Source organism: Miniopterus schreibersii (genome assembly GCF_964146895.1).
Source record: "Miniopterus schreibersii genome assembly, chromosome: 8".
NCBI lineage: Eukaryota > Metazoa > Chordata > Mammalia > Chiroptera > Miniopteridae > Miniopterus > Miniopterus schreibersii.
Window position 1 is genome coordinate 42,503,535 of NC_138109.1, and position 20,495 is coordinate 42,524,029.

The following is a 20,495-nucleotide window of genomic DNA, read 5'->3' on the forward strand; positions in this document are numbered from 1 at the left end:
ACTTGCTAATCCTGTACCCGCCATATGTTAACAGGTTTACTCTCCTCTCTGGCATGAGCCCTTGGACTCTAGACCTCCCTCTCCCTCTCTTTCCCCAGCCACCTAGTGAAAATCTAAGGAAACCTCCTGGACCTTGAGCCTCAACCCATCTGGTTGTCCAATGGCATATTCTAAGGGGAGGCAGGCTGTGGAAGAATGCCGTGTGGAGCCCCTCCCATATACAGCTAAGTTCTCTCTGGGCCTGGTGGCAACTGGAGGAAAATGCAGAGCTGGCAGGCCTGGTAGCAGTGTGGCAGTCCTATGACTCATAGGAGCAGGTGGATGACGACAGGTGTGCCTCCTCGGCACTATGCAAGGGTTGAGCAAAGTCTTAAGGCACCGTGGCATCGCTAGCAAACACAGGCAGCCCACGGGCTCCAGTGTCCACTCTAGTTCCACACTTAGAATGTTCCCAGTGGCTGAGTTCAAGGACTTGGGTAGGGTTTGTGCCCTCTGAAATCAAAGGCAGGTTTGGGTCAAATGCACAAATAAAACTTTTAAATATGTGCATAACTCTGAAAATCCAGCCTAATCAGCAAACTTCTCATTCCTGGGCTCTGCCTCTGCCACATACTAGCTGGAAGAAACTGGCTACTGAAACAGGTTACTTAACCTCCATGAGCCCAAGTTTTCTCATTTGTAATATAAGGATACTGTTTCTGAGGATTTAATTTGCTGACGCACAGACAGGGTTTAGCATAGGACCAAGGCACTCTATAAACAGCAGCTGCTATTATATTTCTCCTCAGAGGTCACACCCAGCACAACAAACCGAAATTCCCTGTGTACCTGTCTGCCTCCCCTGGTTAATGAGCCTCAAAGGTTTTTGACTGACTGGGTCTGGGTGGGCTCTGGGGGCATCAGCCCTTTTCTGAGCATCCCTAAGCAATTCTGCTACACTCTCGTGTCAGGACAGGACGGAATGGCTCGTGACATCCACAGAGGATTCCCCTAAAACCAGGAAGTTCTAGCAGTGCAGGAAACTGGGAGGAGGAATCCTGGGGCGGGGCGGGTGGCCCAGGCCTAGGGTGACCTCGTTTCAATACACTCCCTGACCAGCTGCCTCTTCCACAGATTCTTCAGTCATCCTGCCCCACCCAGAGCAGGCCTAGGATGTCTTCCCGGTGATTCTGCTCACACCCAGTAGCATGGCCCAGCCCATTTCTGTGCTTTCAGGCAAGAGCTTATTAACAGTCTTTGAAATGGGACCCAGGCAGTAGGCAGCCTCACTGTGAAAAGTATGAAATGCCCTGATTCACAACACGCTGCTTCCACATTTTGTTCCCTGTAGCACGTTACACTGGGCTCCCCTGCCAGCTGGCCCTGGTTCTGAGGACTGGCCCCCCAGCCTCCAGAAAGCGAACATGACACCCCTTCTGAGCAGCCTGTGGTTTCCAGGCTGCACCCTAAGGACTTCTAAATGCTCCCCTTGCATGAGAATAACGCCAAGCATTCTCTTCGCAACCTCCAGGGCGTAAAGTTTCCAAGGCCTGAGCAAGCGTTCCTGTAACTGCAGAACAGTTCACAAGTATCAGGCCTGGATCAGTCATTGCTCCCACCCGCAGGGCATAAGCAAATAGTCCACAGTCAGGCTCTATTTATAAAATGCTTGGGTAGGCCCCTCCAGAATTGGCCAGAAACTTTGCATCTAGTACATGAAGGACTTTCTTACTTCCTGGCTCTATTATAGTCACAATTAGAAACAGCTAGCAAGGCACAGCGCCCACTCGCCCACTTGGCTCCCTGCAGCTTTCCCCTATTCTGATGTCTGTGTTCTGACCCACCCCCTCCCAGAACAGCCTTCCTGTCGTCCGGATACCTCCTCTGCTTCAGGTAGCCAGCCACCTCCTTCTGCCCTGCCAACCTCTCTCTCAAGCTCCCAATTCAAATACAGTTTCTCTTTTCAAAGAATATAATTTCTCTCTCTGTGGAGAAATCAGATCAAAATTGTTTCAATTTAAGAAGCTGAGTTGCCTCCCATCTATGCTGGAGGCCCACTGCCCTTTGATTCTGGAGGCGTGGGGGATGTGCACGGGGGCTGGAGGTGGAGCTGAGGATTTCCTCCCAACCTGCAGCTGCTGCCTAGAATCTCAACAGCTGGGCCGGGGCTGAATCAGAGTGAGAGCTTGCGAAACAAACGTCCCTGAACATCTCTGTACCTTCAGAGGGCTTTCTTTGGTCTTCCCTTACTGGCAAAGATGTCTGGCTGTTTGTTTGTGCTACCAGGTGGATGAAAAGTGTGCTTTATTCTTATTCCAAGAATAGCTTCCAAGGCAAACAATACGTGGTCTTTGTGCGGAACCTTAGCTGCACACGGTGCTTTCATACGCACCAGCTCAGGGAGCCTCGCTGTGATTGCAACAGGTGTATTACTATTCCATCCCTGTTTCATAGGTGAGACGACTGAGGTCAGAAAAACTTGCTCCAAGTTGACCTAGCCTGTAAGCCTTTTCACCCCAGAAGCCACACTTTGCACTGTACCAAGAGAAGGATGCAATTCCGATAGAATCGATTCACAAACACTCGGGTCATCACTGCAAAGTCCACGGTGTGGTTCTTAATCAAGGGTGACCTCGATGCTCCCTGGCCTGGAGTTCCGAGCTTGCCGAGGGCCTCATGTTTGTGCAATACCTCTTCTGGTGCAGACGGTATCTGTTTGTCTGTCTAACGCCCTGGAGGACAGCCCCTCCCCCCCTCATCCACAAGCTAAGCAAGAATGTTCTTGTTGCTCCTCCTAGGCAAGGACCGAGGTCAGCATCTGGAGATCTTGCGCCGCCAGCGCTCTATCCCACTCAGGCCAAGGCATGTGCAGACCCCCAGTAGCCTTGTTTTCATTTTTTGCATGTGGCTAACAGATTTGAATAAACATATGCAGCATTTTGCTATTCAGATCATTTGTATTGGTTTTAATGTTCATCTGAACTTTCAGGGTCCTAGAAATGCCTAGGAACAGAATGTCCCACTAGGGAAATTAGGGCATTTTAATCGTCGTCTAGAGAGACCTGAAGCAGGGAGAGAAGGGGAGGTGGAAAGCGTGTCACGGAGCACACTGTGGAAGGAAGACACCAGGAAGCGCCAGGAGCTGCATCACAAGTCACCATGGCCCAGGCAGTAATTGAATCACTGGAGTGAAGCCAACGTTCATGAGCAAACACACCCCTTGTGGCTGTTATAAAAGAGCAGGCAACCCCCACCCCACCCCCAAAAAACAGGCTTACACTTGCTCTCTGATCTTGCCTTCAACTATCAGGGTATGACTCCAGCTCCTGTCTGTCCCCTCATTTGTTAAAGGGGGGCACAATACCTATCTTGTAGGGTTGTTGGGACGACAGACAGGAGTGCCTATCAGTAAAGCACCCTGTACATACAAATGCTTAATAAAGGCCGGGCCCCTAGGCTCATTAACAAGACAGAAACCATGGATGTGGCAGGACACAAGAGAAAAATTCAGACAGTAAAAGGAGGATTTCAAGGTCATATGACCAGGTAGCAACATCTTTCTAAAATGGCAGGAAGTGTGAGGAGTGCACAGTCAGGCCCTTAGGAAGTTTTTCTATTTTCGTGAACACTTACTATTTTCTGTCAGAGCCCATGGGCTGAATCCACCCCACAGGTGTGTTTGGTTGGGCCCCACAGACGGTTAACTCAATAGTATCTGTGTATTTTAACTTTAAAGTGATTGTCAACATTTGAAAAAAAAAAAAATGGATAGTTCACTTTAAAAGAATGAAAGATTTCTGGAAAAACCAGAGAAATCTTACAAGCTAGGCTGGATCTGAGTAGTGGCTGCCCCTTTAACATTTCCTGGCACCCTTGCTAGGCTCTCTATTTAAACTTGTGACATGGCTTTCCTTTATACTATGCCTTGGACATTTAGTTCCAGGCATACTCAAGGATTAGACCAGGGGACTTGAGCTCACTCCTGCCCCTGCCGCTTCCTAACTTTGAGGCCCTGGGAAGGACTTGTCACCTCTCTAAGCATCAATTTTCTCATGGGAAAAATGGGGGATAATAACACTTTTGTATGTCAAAGGACTGTTAAGAACATCAGATAAAATAAGCATGTGAGCGTAATAAATATAAAGAGTACCTTGGCTGAGCATTAAGTATGTGCACCCTCTGATCACATCCCATGCAAAGTGCTCTAAGCACTGTAGTCCCTGATGGCTGGTGCTGGGCAGCTGCCCTGCCTTCTTCGTGGGTGCCTTGCTGAACTGCAGTGATGAAAAGTAAAATGCTATGTCTCTCAATGCTATCAGCTGAACTGGACCCCCCCCCCCCATTCATATATTGAAGTCCTGAGCCCCCAGTAACTCAGAATGGACTGCATTTGGAGATAGGGCTTTTAAGAAGGTGATTAAGTTCAAATGCAGTCATTAGCGTGGGCCCAATTCAATATGGCCAGTGTCCTCATAAGAGGAGGAAATGTAGACACAGATGGGTACAGAGGGATGACCATGTGAAGACACAGGGAGAAGAAAGCCATCTATGAGCCAAAGAGAGAGGCCTCAGAAGAAACCAACCCTGCCAACAGCTTGTTCACAGACTTCTACCCTCCAAAACACTGAGAAAATTTCGGTTGTTTAAGCGACCCAGTCGGTGTTGTACTTGGTTATGGCAGCCCAAGCTGCCACTTTCTTGCTGTTGGCTCATTTCTGCTTGGCAAGCAGGGTAGTGGACAAGTTGTTCTTTGTGGAGGTGGTGGCACTCAGTGTCCAGTCACTAGCCATATGGTGCTAAGAAGCTATGTGGTTGCAGCAGCCTCCCAACTCTTTCCTTCCTGCCTGGCCCTGGGGGCTAGTTCTGCACTGAAGTCTGGAGATCAGTCTTGAAGGCTCCATCTAGAACGTGCTCCTCCAGGCCTTCCACCGATTATGCAAGCACCCCATCCCCTGAATTAAAGCCCATTCTGCTAATGTTTTTCAGAGTGCTGTCTGTCTGCTGTAGCTGAATCCCGACTGATACACAATTGTTAACATCCCGTTTAGAGATCTGTAAATAACTTACTAATAGAAATCATAGCTGATCTTTGTATCAGGCCATTATTGCTGAACATATTAAACTATAAGCCTTGAAAAGAGGGAAAGGTAAGACCAAATTCTTTTTCTCCTTCTTCCCAACCAAAGCCTGCAGGCCAAGGGTGGTTGAACCTATGACCTGTCCTATCCTGCTCCTATCCAGTTCTGAGAGCAAAGAGCAAAAGAACAAAATGCCTGTGGGGGAGGAAAATGAGACAGAGAGGGGAGGGAGGGGAGGGGAAGGGAGGGAAGGAAGGGCTGCAAGGAGCGGTGGAAAACGTGGTTTGGGATAGGGAGGAGATAGTGACCAGAGGTCTTCTAAGAGAAGTTTATAGAGGCTCAGAATTAGCAGAATAAAAAAGAATGAGAGCAGCTGTCTCTCAAGACCTCAAAAGAGCTCACCCTCTAAAAGTTGTGCTTTCATACTTGCAAACCCTCTAAGGTCCTTGGTATCCTTGATGAGTCAATTTTCCCCGCCTTCCAGGGCACAGGTCCCTGAATGATGATGATGATGATGATAAAGTTGCTGTTGTAATAGTGAAAGTAGATAACTACCACCATTTATTGAGTACTTAGCATGTGGCAGGTAAGTCAATTCCATGAATCATTTCATTTAATCCTCTTAGAGATGAATTCTTTTATCATTTCTGTTTCACAGACAAAGCATAGAGCGGTCAAAAAGGTCTTGCCGAAGCTTACACTGATGGACGGAGGGGAGCGGGGACTCCGGGCCACCTGACTCTCAAGGTCATCCTCTTAATCACCACTCTATCCTGCTGCCCCTGAACACCAAGGGTGCGAGGAAGGAATGGGGAGAAAGCAGGGGCAAGTGAGAGCCAGGAGCGCCGGGCGAAAGAAGACATGGACTCCATTTAGGGCCTGTTGTTCATTCTGGTAGGTGGTCTCCATTGCAAAGAGCGTGGAGCGTGGAGGGAAGTGGCTTTGGGAGAAGACCTAAGCGAGATGAATTGGTTGTCTGTATTTGAAAGAAGAACTGCTCCAGATTCCAGGTAAGACTATTGCTAAAGAACAGGATGATCCCATTCTCCTCCCATCCTTAGCAAACCTGGCAGGGAACCATGGGAATGAGCCAATCCTGGGTAATAAATCCAGAGGAGAGAGCTGCAGAGCCTGAGCAGCGGGTTCCTAACTTCACTGTGTATCTAGAACACTTAGGGCACCTGTTAAAAAATCTGATTCAGTAGGTCTGGGGCAAGGCCCAAGAATCTGTATTTAAAAGCTTCCTAGGTGATTTTAATATAGGGCCTCATGAGAAACCCTAATAATGAGAGTCTCTGCCTCTTAGTTCTCCCCATGTTAATTTCTTCTAGGGTTTTAGAATATGTCAGTTTAAAAGAATGTCCCTTCCTATCTGTGCTTACCTTTTCAGAGCTCTGAACGAGTCCTGGAAAAGTCTAATATTTTAAAATGAACTTATCCTACAGTATTAAGACTCCTTCAGTTTGAAATGGCTCTTATCACTTAACAGAATTCTTTGCTACAAAAGTCTAACTTCGTGTTCTTAACAGCTGTGTCCTGGAAAGTGCCTCCTCCCTGGCTTCAGTGATGCTAGACTCTACTGTCCTTGCCTGTGCAATAGCACTCCTTGCCACAGCGCTTGCTTCTCCTGACTTGGTTTCTTTAGGGGCTCAGTCGTGGAGGCCTGCTGTGGCAGGGCCAACAAGGGCTTTTACAGTCAGATTCAGTTTAAATCCCGCTCATCACTTACTGCCTCAAGTTGCTTCAGTTCTCTGATTTTCAGTTCCCTCATCTGTGAAATGGGAAGGGATAATAATAGTGCCTACCTCATAGGGTGGTCACCAGGAGGAAATGAGAGAACATATGTAAATTACTCAGCACCTGCCTGACCGCACTGGCCCTTAGTTACAGTAGATGATGCTCTACCCTTATGACTTTCTCATGACCAGCGTGCTCCCCCTGTACAACGTGGACACTTTACCCTAATCCCAATCTCTAAATGAAAGCCGAAAGCCTAAATTTATACCTGAATGGTGCACAGCTGCTTCAAACACAACATGCTGAAACCCATTGCCTGGCCCCAACCTTTCCGATGTCGCTTTCTCAGCAAGTGACACCACCACTGTCCTGGTCATCAAGGCATCCTTTAGCCTCAGCCCTAATTCCTTAGACCAAGGTTGCCCAATACAAATGTGGGATTTTAAATTCGGTAGTGGCCACATTAAAAAAAAAAGTTAAATTAACCTGGACTAGCCACATTTCAAGTGCTCGGTAGTCACTTCTAGTGACTGCCTAATTAGACGGTGCAACCCTAGATTTGGCAATTTCCAAATTCTCTTGAGTCTTACTTTGACAACCCCCTGCCCCCCATTTTTATTTTTCCCCAATCCCCTGGCTTCTGTTTTACCTAGTATTGGCTCCCAGCACCTTAAGTTACAGCCACTGCGTCAGCCTTGGAACAGGACTCGTGCCCCTCATCTTCTCCAATCCAATCTCTCCTGACCACTACGCTTACATATAGTAGCACTTCCAGCTTAGTTTCCTGTCTCAAAAAGGTACCCCCAGGAAAAGTCCAAAGGGCGTGGCTTTGTAGTCAAAATCCTAATATTTCTGCCACCATAATAAAAGTCCTGCTCATAAAGGCAGTGTGTTACCACATGGAGCTTACTATATGCTGGACACCAGACTATGTGCCAACCACTGTCAAGACATTACCTGCTGAATCCTCACACTGACCCTGTGAGGTAGGCTCAATTTTCATCCCCATTACAAATGAACAAACAGAGGCACAGAGAGTTAAGTATGTGCCCAGTGTCAAAGAGCAAGCTGCTTGGCTGAGGTTTGAGCCCAGGTAGTCTGATTCCAAAGGCCTGGCCCCAAACCTCTGTTGCTATGTATACTGCTGTGGCGATACACACCGCTGCAGTGTCAGGGGCTGTCACCCCATTCCCTGGCTTGGTGGGCTGCATTTACAAGTCACACCTGCAAGTCTCTGCCCAAGTTCTCTGCCTGCCTCTCTTGGCTATTTAAATTCTTTCTTCTTTTAGGGCTTAGGTCACATTTTAACCCCTTCCAGAAAGGCCTCCCTCCCTACTTCTGCTTACAGTGATTAATTCTCTTTGTGAATTCCTGCTATATGCTTGGGTTTGAGGACCTCTACGCAGCTGGCCCATGTATGAGAAGGGCAGGCGGGGGGGGGTTGTGCATGAATTTCCTAAAATTATATGCAAAATGCAGTGTGAGTACCTATTTTGTTTTTTCCAAAGGAATGGTTTATAGCTATTATCAAGCTCTCAAAAGGGTCCATAACACCATTTATTTTGGTGCTTAATTGTGTTATTTAATGCTTATTGTTATATAACTGACTGTGTGTGAATACTGTCTTCCCACTAAACTGGGGGAAGTTTAGCTCAATAATATTAGTAGAGCAATTGCATTCACTCATTACTTACTGTGTGCCAGCTACTTCACCAAGTGCTCTCTACAGATACTAGTTCCTTTAATAAATATTACGTGCAACCATACAGGTTGGATTTACCATATCCATTGAAGCCCAGGAAAGTTAAATAATTGGCACAAGATCAAACAGCTAGTAAGTGGTAGGAACAGGATTTAAACCCAGATCTTTCCTACTTCAAAGCCATGCCCTTAACCAGGCCAGTGAGTTATTTCATTCCATCTTCTCTCTCTTACTGACTAATGCAGAGAATGGGGCCTCCATAAATACTTGGGTTAGATTAGGACATGCAATGTAGCAACCAACACATCAGCCAGCTCAAACCTCTCACCCTGAGGTGTTTATGTACACAGTGTTTGTTTTCTTGGAAACAGGATACACCCTGCTCACCTTCCCACAGGTATCCTGCAAATACTGAGTGTTCCAAGCCAAAGGTTACCCATCTGCTTGATTTCCTACACAGCTTAGAGAAGCCAGGGTGGAGTCCTGGGACTCTCATGCACTTGATTAAGGCCAGTTGCTGGTGCTGCGAATTTTCACCTCCAGCATAGGATGGCCACATGTGTGGCATCCAGATTCCAAGGGCAATGTTGCTTTGCACCCCCATATTGTACCCCAAACAAGTTTTCCTCCAGGTGAAGGTGGGCCGGGGGAGCAGCTCTTTGATGGTGACCTGCAGAGGTGCAGGAGCCAGCCCCCTCTGTGGTATGCTGGGCTGGGCCAGGACCCAGGCACACAGAGGCCTGTGTTTACAGTCAACGCTGTGACCTTTACAAACTGGTTACACTCTCTACCTAGAGTAGCAAGACTGGCTGAGAAATTATTTGCTCATATCTGCATGGCTGACTTAGGATAGCTGGATATCTCATTTGTTTATTCATGAATGAATAAATAAATGAATTTGAGGAATGCAACAACTATTTAATACTGAACACAAAAGCTAATACCTACAGGGTGCTTCACCTGTGTCAGGCACTGTGTAAGAGTTTATATAAAGTTATTTTATTTACTCTTAATAACATCCCTGAAAAAAATTTACTATTATTTCATTAACTAGTTTTCAAATTTTAAAAGAATATATGCATATGGTAAAAACTGTAAACGGTTCTAAATAAACAAAAACTAATTGTGCTACTCTAGATTTCCTGAGGGGAATCACTGTTACTGGCTTTCCATATCTCTTTCTGAAGACATCTCATGCATACACAAACATGATTATTCATATATCTGTCTTAAAAAATATAAATGAGAGCATGTTATATGCATTGCTCTGTACCCTGCTTTTTATTTTAATTAACATTATATTTTGGAGAGCATGGTGAAAGTATTATTAACCCACTTTCCAAATAAGGAAACCGAAGCTCTCAAGGATACCTAGTCAGTCAGGAGTAAGTATTGGGGCTGAAACCAGCCCTGGTGCTCGTAGTCATCCCTGACCACTGCGTCTGCCTGCAGGTCCCATATTAGGAGCTTGCTGGGGCTGGAGAGAGGAAGTGGGGAGGTCAGAGAAGCAGAAGACTAAATTTCTGCCCTCAAAGGGCTCGTTGCTTTTGGAGGCAAATGATGCTATATGAAGTGAGAGAATGATTTCCAAAGAACGCAAGAATATATCCAAGATACAGTTCCACTGTGCCCCGAGGTGCTAAGCATTTGTGAAGGGACAAAGTAACTGTCACAAAAGCTAGGGTAAGAGGGAATTTGGGGAGAAAGAGCAAAAGTCAGTGCTGTATAGATTATGTTCAGTTAAAAATATACTTTACCTAGAAAACATATTGGAAGGATATACTCCAAAATGTAGCTATTGCTGGGTGGTAGGATTTTAGGGGATTTATAATGTTTTTATGCATTCCAACAGTTTTTTAATTTTTATTTTTTTTGGTCTTAATAGCTAATACTTACAATTGCCAAGCACTGTTTATTTAACCCTCAAAATGATGCTACGGGGTTGTTACTATTGTTTTCCCAGTTTAGGATGAAAGGAAGTGAGGGCGGCAGAAGCTGAGAACACAGCCAAGGTCAGAGTGAAGGAAAGCTGGAGGAGCCAGCTCTCCGTCCGGCAGCCTGGCTCCAGGGGCGGTGTTCTTAACCACATGTGATACTTTCATGATTAAAAAAAAAATTCCCAGTAATTGTTATTCACAAAACCAGGAGGAGGAGCAGATATCAGTCGCTTACAGGGTAAAGGAAGGGGAAAGAGAGCAAGTCGAGCTCATGGGACTTGGTGATTAGGGCTTCCTGGGCACCTCTGAGTTAGTGGCTTCCACAGTGTGAATGATAAGGGCTTGAAGAGAACTATTACTTCAGGAAACAGGGCGGTGAGTGTAGGGGACTATTTAGAAAAATGTGGCAATGTGGTAAAGACAAGGAATTGAATGGAAATTTTTAGGACGGGGATTGTGTTAAGAGATGGGTGTCTGAGCATCTCCAAAAGCAGAGGCGGAGTGTTGAGCAACCAGGGAGACAGTGAAGATGCTGGAGAGACAGAGGTTCATGGAGAACCGGAGAGCATGGGCTCCAGACTGAGCTTGGACCCGAGGACAAGCAGAGGCTGGGAATTGGAGACCTGAAAGACAGGGGAGTAGGGCACCAAGAGGCTCAGCCTGGAAGTGCTCCAGAAGGTGAGGAGGAAAGGGAAGCCAACTGACAGGGCATGCACGCAACAACACGGGTGAATCTCTCAGACGCCACCCTGTGCTAGGGGAGCCAGTCCCCAAAGAGCACATACTAATTCCATTTATATAGGGTTTAAGCAAAACTAATCTGTGGTGACAGAAACTAGAAGAGTGGAGAGAGTGAGTAAAGAGACAAATGAAGCAAGGCTAGCCATGAGTTAGCTGCTCATTGATAAAATTGGGTGATTGGTACATGGGATGCCTCCTACTTTTCTACATTTGAAAATTTCAAGCATAAAAAGTTAAAAGTAAAATTCTATGATCCTAAACCCTTTGGAACCTAGAACACGATAATTATTAACACTATAAGATGAACTCTGTCATTAAAGAATGGAAGGGATGTTAATTATTATCTACCATTTCCTCCTCTGGATCATGATCTGGCAGGGATGTCCAATGTCCACAGTGCAGGGAAAGTAACTGCCTTTTGAGGAGGAACAGATGGGATTCAAACAGCCAGGATCTGGGCCCTTTGCCCATTTTACACAGTGCTCAGGCCCTGGGTCACTGATGCCAGAGTGTAACTGGCCAGGAAGCATCTCTTCTTGCATTCACCCACAAAACAGCAAAGGCCCAACACTGTGGTTCAGACACCCATACCCTGTACATAGCCCAAAGATTACAAAACAGGGTATTTAATTTTTCTTTCTTTCTTCATCTCACCTTCTCCCAAGAAACATGCCCCTACTCCTTTCACTGCTTTGAGGAAAAGCAAAGTCTATCAAATTCCTGGGATGTGCAGTAAAATGAACACAATATATGGTCCCTCATGGTTAAAGTACTTGTTCTGGGCCTCACAGTATCTAAAAGTTTATATATTTTCAGAGGAAAAGTAAAGATACAAGGAATCCTCAAGTTAGCTTCTTGTAGTTCTAACTCATTCTGTATGTAAATTGTTTAGAATTCTCCCTCGAAAAGCAAACTTGTGTTGAATAACTCCTTTTTTAAATGAAAGTTAAATGAGAGAAAACACGAAATAGGAAGCCAAGTCATTTCAGGTCCAAACCTCATCGGCAACATCAATGCAACTTAACTAATCCAGCTCACGAAATTTAGTTTGTTGTAAGGACTGATAAAAAATTCCCCAGAAAGATGAACTGATTCAAATTCATCAGTATCTTTCTTTAAATGAGATACAGAACTTTTGAGAAAGAGGGCTGAATCAAACAAAAACAAATCCTGACAGAGCATCACTTACAACAATGGGAAAGATGACACCAATTGAAATAAGAGGCATGTTACTTACTACCAACAATTTGCTTACTAAATTTGGTTCTCTTAAACTCAAGAATTTCACAAAACAAGATCATCAAATGAAACGCAGTGAAAGATTTCTACCTGTAAGCCCCGGAAAAGAATTTCTATGGCTACTCTCAGCCCCAGATTTTCTGGGCTAGAACCACTTCAAATATTCTGCTTCTCTTGGTGAACTAGTCACCTGCCAGACCATGAGTCCCAAGAGTTGGCTTTAAAACGATGGTCGTCATACTTCTTTCCCAAATACTGACATCTCCTTTACCCATCAAATCCCTTCTTTAAGTCTACTCTTCTATCTGATGGTGTGGGTGCCTTGAGGCCAAGCACCCCGTATTACACGGTTCTTTACCTCTTCCATATGCAATACACAAGATATACTGATTTGATGTGTTATGAGTCATGTGGATGGCCTTGGCAGAAAGCAATAGCTTTGCAAATTTTTCCTCTTCATACTTTAGGAAAGAGAAGGGACAATATATTCCTGGGGTTAGACACGGAGCAGGAAGTCAATAAGCATCCAATGAAATGATGGCACAAGGATCTGGGGCCTTATTTTAAGTAAGTGATAAGGGCTTAAACCTAATGTATAAAAATCAGAATTTATGAGACAAATGGGGATCAATCATGTCACATTACAAAAGGATTCCTTCAGAGAATACTTTCCTAATGCACTGTCCATTGGACAAAGAGGTTCGGTCAGAGAAACTCACTGTTTAGCTCGGATTCTGGTTAAATATCAATTAGGAACCGTAATAAAGATCTCGAAATTATAACATTTTGCACAACTCCATCTTGTGTCTTCAACACAGCTCTACTGACATTTCCAAAATCTAATACTAGTGTGTGTATTTTCCTCATTCCTGTAGTTATGAAAGGGAGGGTGATACAGACTTTGATTTTAAGCTACCTGCTATCCTTGGTTTCAAAAGCAGCTCCTTATCTGGCCTCTATCTTTGATGGCACTTTCCCCCTTGTACTGACAGAGTTAGGAAAGTCCAATTCTGATGTTGCAAGCTCTGGAAAGAAAGAAGTACCCCTAGATGCCTCCTTTGCTTAAATCTGCCTGCGCAGGTCAGGTACTTAAAGGGAGGAAAAGGGCTACTTCCCAAGGATAATCATCTTATGAATGGCACTGGGCATTAACATATACTTTCAAGCAAATCCTAATAGCTAACACAATATTAGTACCTTTTATTTATTCATGTATTTAACTATAAAGGTAATTAAACTTTTCTAACATTTAATGAGCCCAGGGATTAAACTCCTGAGAGAGACCACCAGAGATCAGCATTTAGTTGTCTGTGACCAAATGTGAGTTTCAGAAGGTTGAAGTTGACCCTACCAAAAGTTTGTTCTTGGAATATTTTCAGAAGTGCATGAGATTCTTTGGAACACTTGTATGCACAGCATAAGTCAAAATAAATGGCACATGCTTATGCTAACATGTCAAAATTATGAGATTGACTTTAGTAGATTGAGTAAATAAATGCATATAAATCTTATAAACAGCCATGTATAAATAAACAGTCCTAGTGATGACATATTGCTGGATGCTTGTGCCTTCATTTATAAATGAAAACAATCCCCAGCTAAATTCTGGGGAAACATACCTAAGTGTCACATGTAGATGCTGCCACATATTTGTATGTCACTTCACTTCTGCTTTTACTCAATGCAGAAATCTGGCATTCTATTTCTAATGTGCTATGTCTGATATAATAATGCCATCCAAAGGCCGTAATTTAGCCCAGCCAGGCGTGGCTCAGCGGTTGAGCATTGACTTAGGATCAGGAGATCATGGTTCGATTCCCGGTCAGGGTACATGCCCGGGTTGCGGGCTCAATCCCCAGTTGGGGGCGTGCAGGAGGCAGCCGATCAATGACTCTCTCATCATTGATGTTTCTATCTCTCTCTCTCCCTCTCCCTTCTCTCTGAAATCAATAAAGATATTTAAAAAAAACCACAAAGGCCATAATTTATAAAGTGCTTTCTCATATACCATTTCTATTTGACAGGGTCAACTAATTTATTTTAATTTCTACTTATGTGCAAACATCTTAAATTTAGCATGCAAATTTATATGATCAATAAGTAAGATATTTTTGCAGAGAATCCGAAAAGTATCAGAATCCTTTTGTCTCATGAGACTTCTATTTCTTAGTAGCCTATGGTGCTTTCCTTCTTAATGTTTAGTGTATTTTTACTTTTAATACTTTGTGTAATTCCACATGCTTCTTAAATGGAGGAATGTATTCGTTTTTCCTCTCTTAAATACAACCCACTTAATGGCATTTTCTTAGAAATAGATTATACCTACACCTAAGAGATATGCTAAGTGAAAGACAGAAACCACAAAGTGATAGGAGGTTGGATCCTAGCAGGCTGCTTTGCAGAATCACCTGGGCAGCTCTTGCAGTGCACCCAGGTCCAAACCTCACCCCCAAACCTCCAGAATCCAAATATCAGAGGTCAGTCTGAGAAAACTGCACCCTGGAAAAGCTCCTGGTGATTTGAACATATACTCTGGGGGAACAGCCATAAGATTTAAGCACATCAGGACTCTTCAGGCACAATACCCAGGTCTCTCTGACTGCTCTGCCTGAACTCCAGCTTACTCATCCTTAACAAAGGAGAATATAGGTGCTCTGTGCCTCTTCTTTGTTTCTCTCTGAATTATCCTCTCTTTCCTGATCTTCAGAACTATTCAGACCATTGGTTTAAGCTCTTAATATTTGTATATTGTCATAATGATCTAGGCAGGGATTGTGTCACTAAAGTAAACCTGTGGGCGACACAAACATCGAGTGCCCTGAAAGAATTATGAGCTGCTTCTGAAGCCTCAGAAGAGTACAACTGAGGGCCAGCCCAAATAGGGGCAAGGCTGGGCAGCTTTCCTTACCAAGAAGGTTCTAAAGCAATCAAGTGTAGAGGACAGAAAATAGTGTTTATGGTTGTTTAAAAATAAAGCTGTGTTCACAAATACGGTAAGCTCTTTTTTAGCCAAAATGTTCTGGGAAAGGGTATTAGAGCAAATTGAAATTTCTGGTTGAATTACCAAGTGCAAGGGTACACTGTTGCCAGTTTTCAAAGATAACAGCACAGTACACACATAACCCTGAACATAACTGATGGTTAAGTAGGCACCTCGGGAAATTTCATAATTCCAGATACAAGTTCACTTTTGTTTAGCACTGACACTGCTGCGCTGTCCCAACCTCCCAATTCTGTCCTTGCTCTCTGGGCACTGCCCTCTCCTGAACCATGTCTTCAGATAGGACAATAGAATCCACAGGACTGGTCACAATCTCTTTGGATGCCAGGGAACAAGGTGGTGGTCTCAGAAACAGAACTAAAGTTTTGAGTCCAGATAACTATGATAGAAGTTGTTTGATTAGCAGAGAGATTAGAAGCCAAGTCCAGAGAAGGGCCAGGTTGTGGGCTCGATCCCCAGTCAGGGGCGTGCAGAAGGCAGCTGATCAATGACTCTCTCATTATTGATGTTTCTATCCCTTTCTCCCTCTCCCTTCTTCTCTCTGAAATCAATAAAGATATTAAAAAAACAAAAACAAAGGCCGTACTGTCTCCTGGGTTGACATCTTTGCCTCTCCAAGTCCTTTAAGCTCAGCTGTCCTTGAAGATTTTGCCCAAGTCCCTGTTTTTCCTCTGTCTGTCCACCCTTTCATCCACCCCCAAGTGCTTGCAGAGGACTCTAACATATCTGGCCCTGTCTATGGGACCCTCATGCAGATACCTTGCCTGCAGTTCAAACTCGGGACAGTTGGAATCTCCCTCCTTGACACAGAAGGCCCTTTTCTGGACTTGGCTTCTCATCTCTCCGCTAGTCAAACAACTTCTATCATAGTTATCTGGACTCAAAACTTTAGTTCTGTTTCTGAGACCACCGTTGTTCCCTGACATCCAAAGAGATTGTGACCAGTCCTATGGGTTCTATTGTCCTATCTGAACCTTCCTCCCTGGTGCCTCTGCCATCAACCTTTGGACTCTCGATATGTGCTGGGAGATGACAGCAACAGCTTTCATTTTCTTGGTATCCCTGTGCTCTCCCCCAACAGCCATCACTGTCACATTGCTGGCCATGGACCAGTAATTCCAGATGACAGCAAGAGCTCCTTAAACAGATATAAGCATGCCTGCTCGGTTGGAGGGTGGTTGGGAGTGAGGAGCCTGGAGCACTACCACTAACACAGCTTTCCCTTCTCTGTCCCTGTGGAGCCCCTAGGAGGATGGTGTAGATTCCCAGGGCTCCCGGAGAGAGTCGGGAACCACTGCTCTGAGCCACCGTGGATGCCGCAGCCAGATGTGTCTTCCTAAAATCTATCTCTAATCACAGGCTGCCCCTCAAAAATCAATTCGTTGGTGGGTATGTAAATGACGGTGGTATTCACTTAGGCCGGACATATTGCCACTCTAATCCTCGGTGTAAACCGACAGAAATGTGTGCACATGTTCACCGAAAGGCATGCGTTAGGATGTTCAGGGCAGTGCCGCTCGCACGGCCCCAAATGGAAACTGCCCAAAGGCCCAACCAGGAGAATGACAACTAATGAAATCCTCTACAGCAATGACAGCGAACAAGCTTCACATTCATGCAACAATGTGGATGAGTCCCACAGACAGAAAGTTGAGTGAAAAAAGCCAGATAAAAGAGTAAAAAAAGGAGTATATACATCAGGAGTCCATTAAGTACAAAAATAGGTGAAACTAATCTATGCTGTCAGACATCAGACTAGGGTTACTTTTTTTTTTTTAATCCTCACCTCAGGATATTTTTTCCATTGCTTTTTAGAAAGAGTAGAAAGGGGGCAGAGAGAGAGAGAGGGAGGGGGAGAGAAGGGGGGGAGAGAAGGGGGGGAGAGAAGGGGGGGAGAGAGAGAGGGAGGGGGAGAGAAGGGGGGAGAGGGGGGGAGAGAAGGGGGGAGAGGGGGGGAGAGAAGGGGGGAGAGAGGGGGGAGAGAAGGGGGGAGAGAAGGGAGGGGGGGAGAGAAGGGGGGAGAGGGGGGGGAGAGGGGGGGGGAGAGAGGGGGGGAGAGAGGGGGGAAAGAAGGGGGGAGAGAAGGGGGGAGAGAGGGGGGGAGAGAAGGGGGGAGAGAGGGGGGGAGAGAAGGGGGAGAGAGAGAGGGAGGGGGAGAGAAGGGGGGGAGAGAGAGAGAGGGAGGGGGAGAGAAGGGGGGAGAGAAGGGGGGAGAGAGGGGGGAGAGAAGGGGGGAGAGAGGGGGGAGAGAGGGGGGAGAGAAGGGGGGAGAGAGGGGGGAGAGAAGGGAGAGAAGGGGGGAGAAGGGGGGAGAGAAGGGGGAGGGGGGGAGAGAAGGGGGGAGAGGGGGGAGAGGGGGAGGGGGGAGGGGGGAGAGGGGAGGGGGAGAGGGAGGGGGAGGAGGGGGGAGGGGAGGGGGAGGAGGGGGGAGGGGGAGAGAGAGGGTAGAGGGAGGGGGAGGGGGAGGAGGGGGGAGGGGGAGAGAGAGGGGAGAGGGAGGGGGAGGGGGAGAGGGAGGGGGAGGGGGAGAGGGAGGGGGAGGGGGAGAGGGAGGGGGAGGGAGAGGGAGGGGGAGGGGGGAGAGGGAGGGGGAGAGGGAGGGGGAGGGGAGAGGGAGGGGGAGGGGGGAGAGGGAGGGGGAGAGAGAGAGAAAGAGAGACATCGATTGGTTGCCTCCCACACCCGCCCCGACCGGGGCCAGGGATGGAGCTTGCAACCAAGGTACATGCCCTTGGCTGGAATCGAACCTGGGACCCTTCAGTCCAAGGGCGGATGCTCTAACCACTTAGACAAATCAGCCAGGGCAGGCTACCGTTACTTTTGGAAGGGGAGGTCACCAAGGAGGCACAAGGGGGCTTTTCCCAGTGCTGACTATAGATGTGCATGTGTGTTTAGCCTGTGGGAAAATGTCATTACATTTATGATTTGAGTAGTTGCTGTTAAGATATTATACTTCAATAAAAAGTCACAAAAACAAAACCAAACCATCAACTGCTCCCAATTAAGTACACCTTTCACTGTGGCCCAGAAGCCCTTTACAATGTGGCTGTAATATACCTTTTCAGTCTTCTCTCAACTATTATTTTTTGTCTGTTTTGGGGGATTCTTTATCCCTAAAGGGTCCAGGCACCTTCTGTGAGACGCTGTGAAATGCTGTGGGTATGTACATTTTCTGGGGAGAGGATCCATAGCATTAATCAAAGAGACGCAGCAACCCAAAAGGGGTAAAGAGAAATTGTCCTACCTGCAGTAACTCAAATGGTTCCTGGAATTGAACTCTTAACTTGCTCTGTTATTTTCTCCCAGAAAGCCCTGGCCTCTCCCAACTCCCCCAGGTGAGATTCCACCCTTGTTCCTAGGTCAAGTCAGGTTACCTCTTCCAAGTCCCTGCTGATCCTCCAACTGGAAACTACTCTCTGCCTTCCTCCCAAAACTGTATCAGAGGCTGGCTCCAATTCTTTGGTAAGCACTGTGTATGTACAAATAAACAAACCTTCAAGGCACTTTCAATCCAGTAGAGAGAAAACAGATGCATCTACAAATAACTTTAGGCAGAAAAGAAGCATCAGAAGAAAGAGAGGTCAGTCCAAGGGGAGTTCAGAGGAGAGAGTGATTCCTTCTGGCTAGGGGAAATTTGGGCAGGCTTCATGGAGGAGGTGGCACTACAAAGGATTTGTAACTGGGAGAAGCAGGCATTCCAAATGGAGGGACAAAGGCTAGTGCTGTGAAAACCCTGGTGCTGTGCAGGGAAAGGCAGAGCAGAGATCATGAAGAAGAGCTAGAAGGAGTGTGGGTTAGCATCAAAATGTTGGCCACCAGGCTCAGAAGCTTGAATTTTTAGGCTGCAGGCAACTGAGAGCCACTGAATGTTTTTAAGCAGGGAATGATCTGATCAGAAATGTGCCTTCTTGGAAGGTCAGACGGATGGAGATGATCTGTTCCTCATTTGTGGGTTTAAAACACACTGTTCTGCCTCTATTGCACTTAACTGCTTCTTGCTTTATAATGTGGTTATCTGTGAGCTTATCTTTTTGTGCTCCCCACCACCACTGAACTTAAGCTAATGAAAAACAAAAGTGGTTTTAGTGCTAGTATACTGTCTTACGCACGGTGGCACTCAATAAATATTTACTTCAATGAATGTGCAATGTCTGCCTAAAATGGGTTTTGAATAAATGGGGAGAGTGGGAAGGTGAGAAAGAAAAAACACAGGGTGTCATGTAAACGAACTGGACAGGTTCAGGTGCTCCATTCTACCTTAAAATTCATTGTCTCAGCTTAAATGTTCACTATGCTGAATGACATCCAGAGGAAAAAACTACAGTCACGAAGAAGTAGTACATTTAAAGTTACTGAAGGCCCTGTTACAGGACATGGATGTGAGGAGTGCTGTCCCAGACTGTGTTCTCAGCCAACACTCTCAATTCCAGGGGTGCCCTCAGGATAAAGGGACTATTATATCAGGAGAGTCCAGTTAAATGCTGATTAGCACCTAGAACATGGAATCTGGGTGTCCGGCCTCACCCGGGGCCCTGTTCCCTGACTTCTGCTGGGATCTGGGAAAGTGGGGGAAAGAGACAGACTATATAGCCTCTCAGGCCCTTGGGTTTCTTATCTACAAACGGGATTTCTAGACAGCAAGTACTTTGCTGCAAAGAAAGGGGCTCTGCCTGCAAATGAACAAGACTGCATTAGGAGAGAAATCAGCTCAGGCACTGAGTGGCAGGTCCCCTAGCTCAGTACCACTAATAATAATGTCCATGGGCTGGTTTTTCCTTTGTACATGACCACTTTTTACTTTTTAAGCTCTTCCACTTCTATTATCACTCCTCAGAATCACCCTGTAATTAAGTTACTCTGTACATCTAGCATATAAGAAAATGGAGGCAAAGGGAAATTTGACGCCTTGCCCAAGGCCCCCAGCACTGGGAAAGAAACCCAGTTGCCAACTTTCAGACAAGGCTTTCCCCACTCCACCTCACCCTCTCTGATCTCTTCCCCCTGGCGGGGCTCCAGGGTTTGGGGGAGTAACTTTCACAGGAGCCAGGACTCCGCAGAGGTGACCCAGTGATAACAACTGC

At 46.0% G+C, this 20,495-nt stretch overlaps 1 protein-coding gene across 2 annotated transcripts in view; it reads right to left on the bottom strand.

The window, feature by feature from the left end:
• The window catches only part of GNG12 (G protein subunit gamma 12), a 115,017-nt gene that overhangs the window by 6,618 nt on the left and 87,904 nt on the right, over positions 1–20,495 (bottom strand). The window lies entirely within an intron of this gene.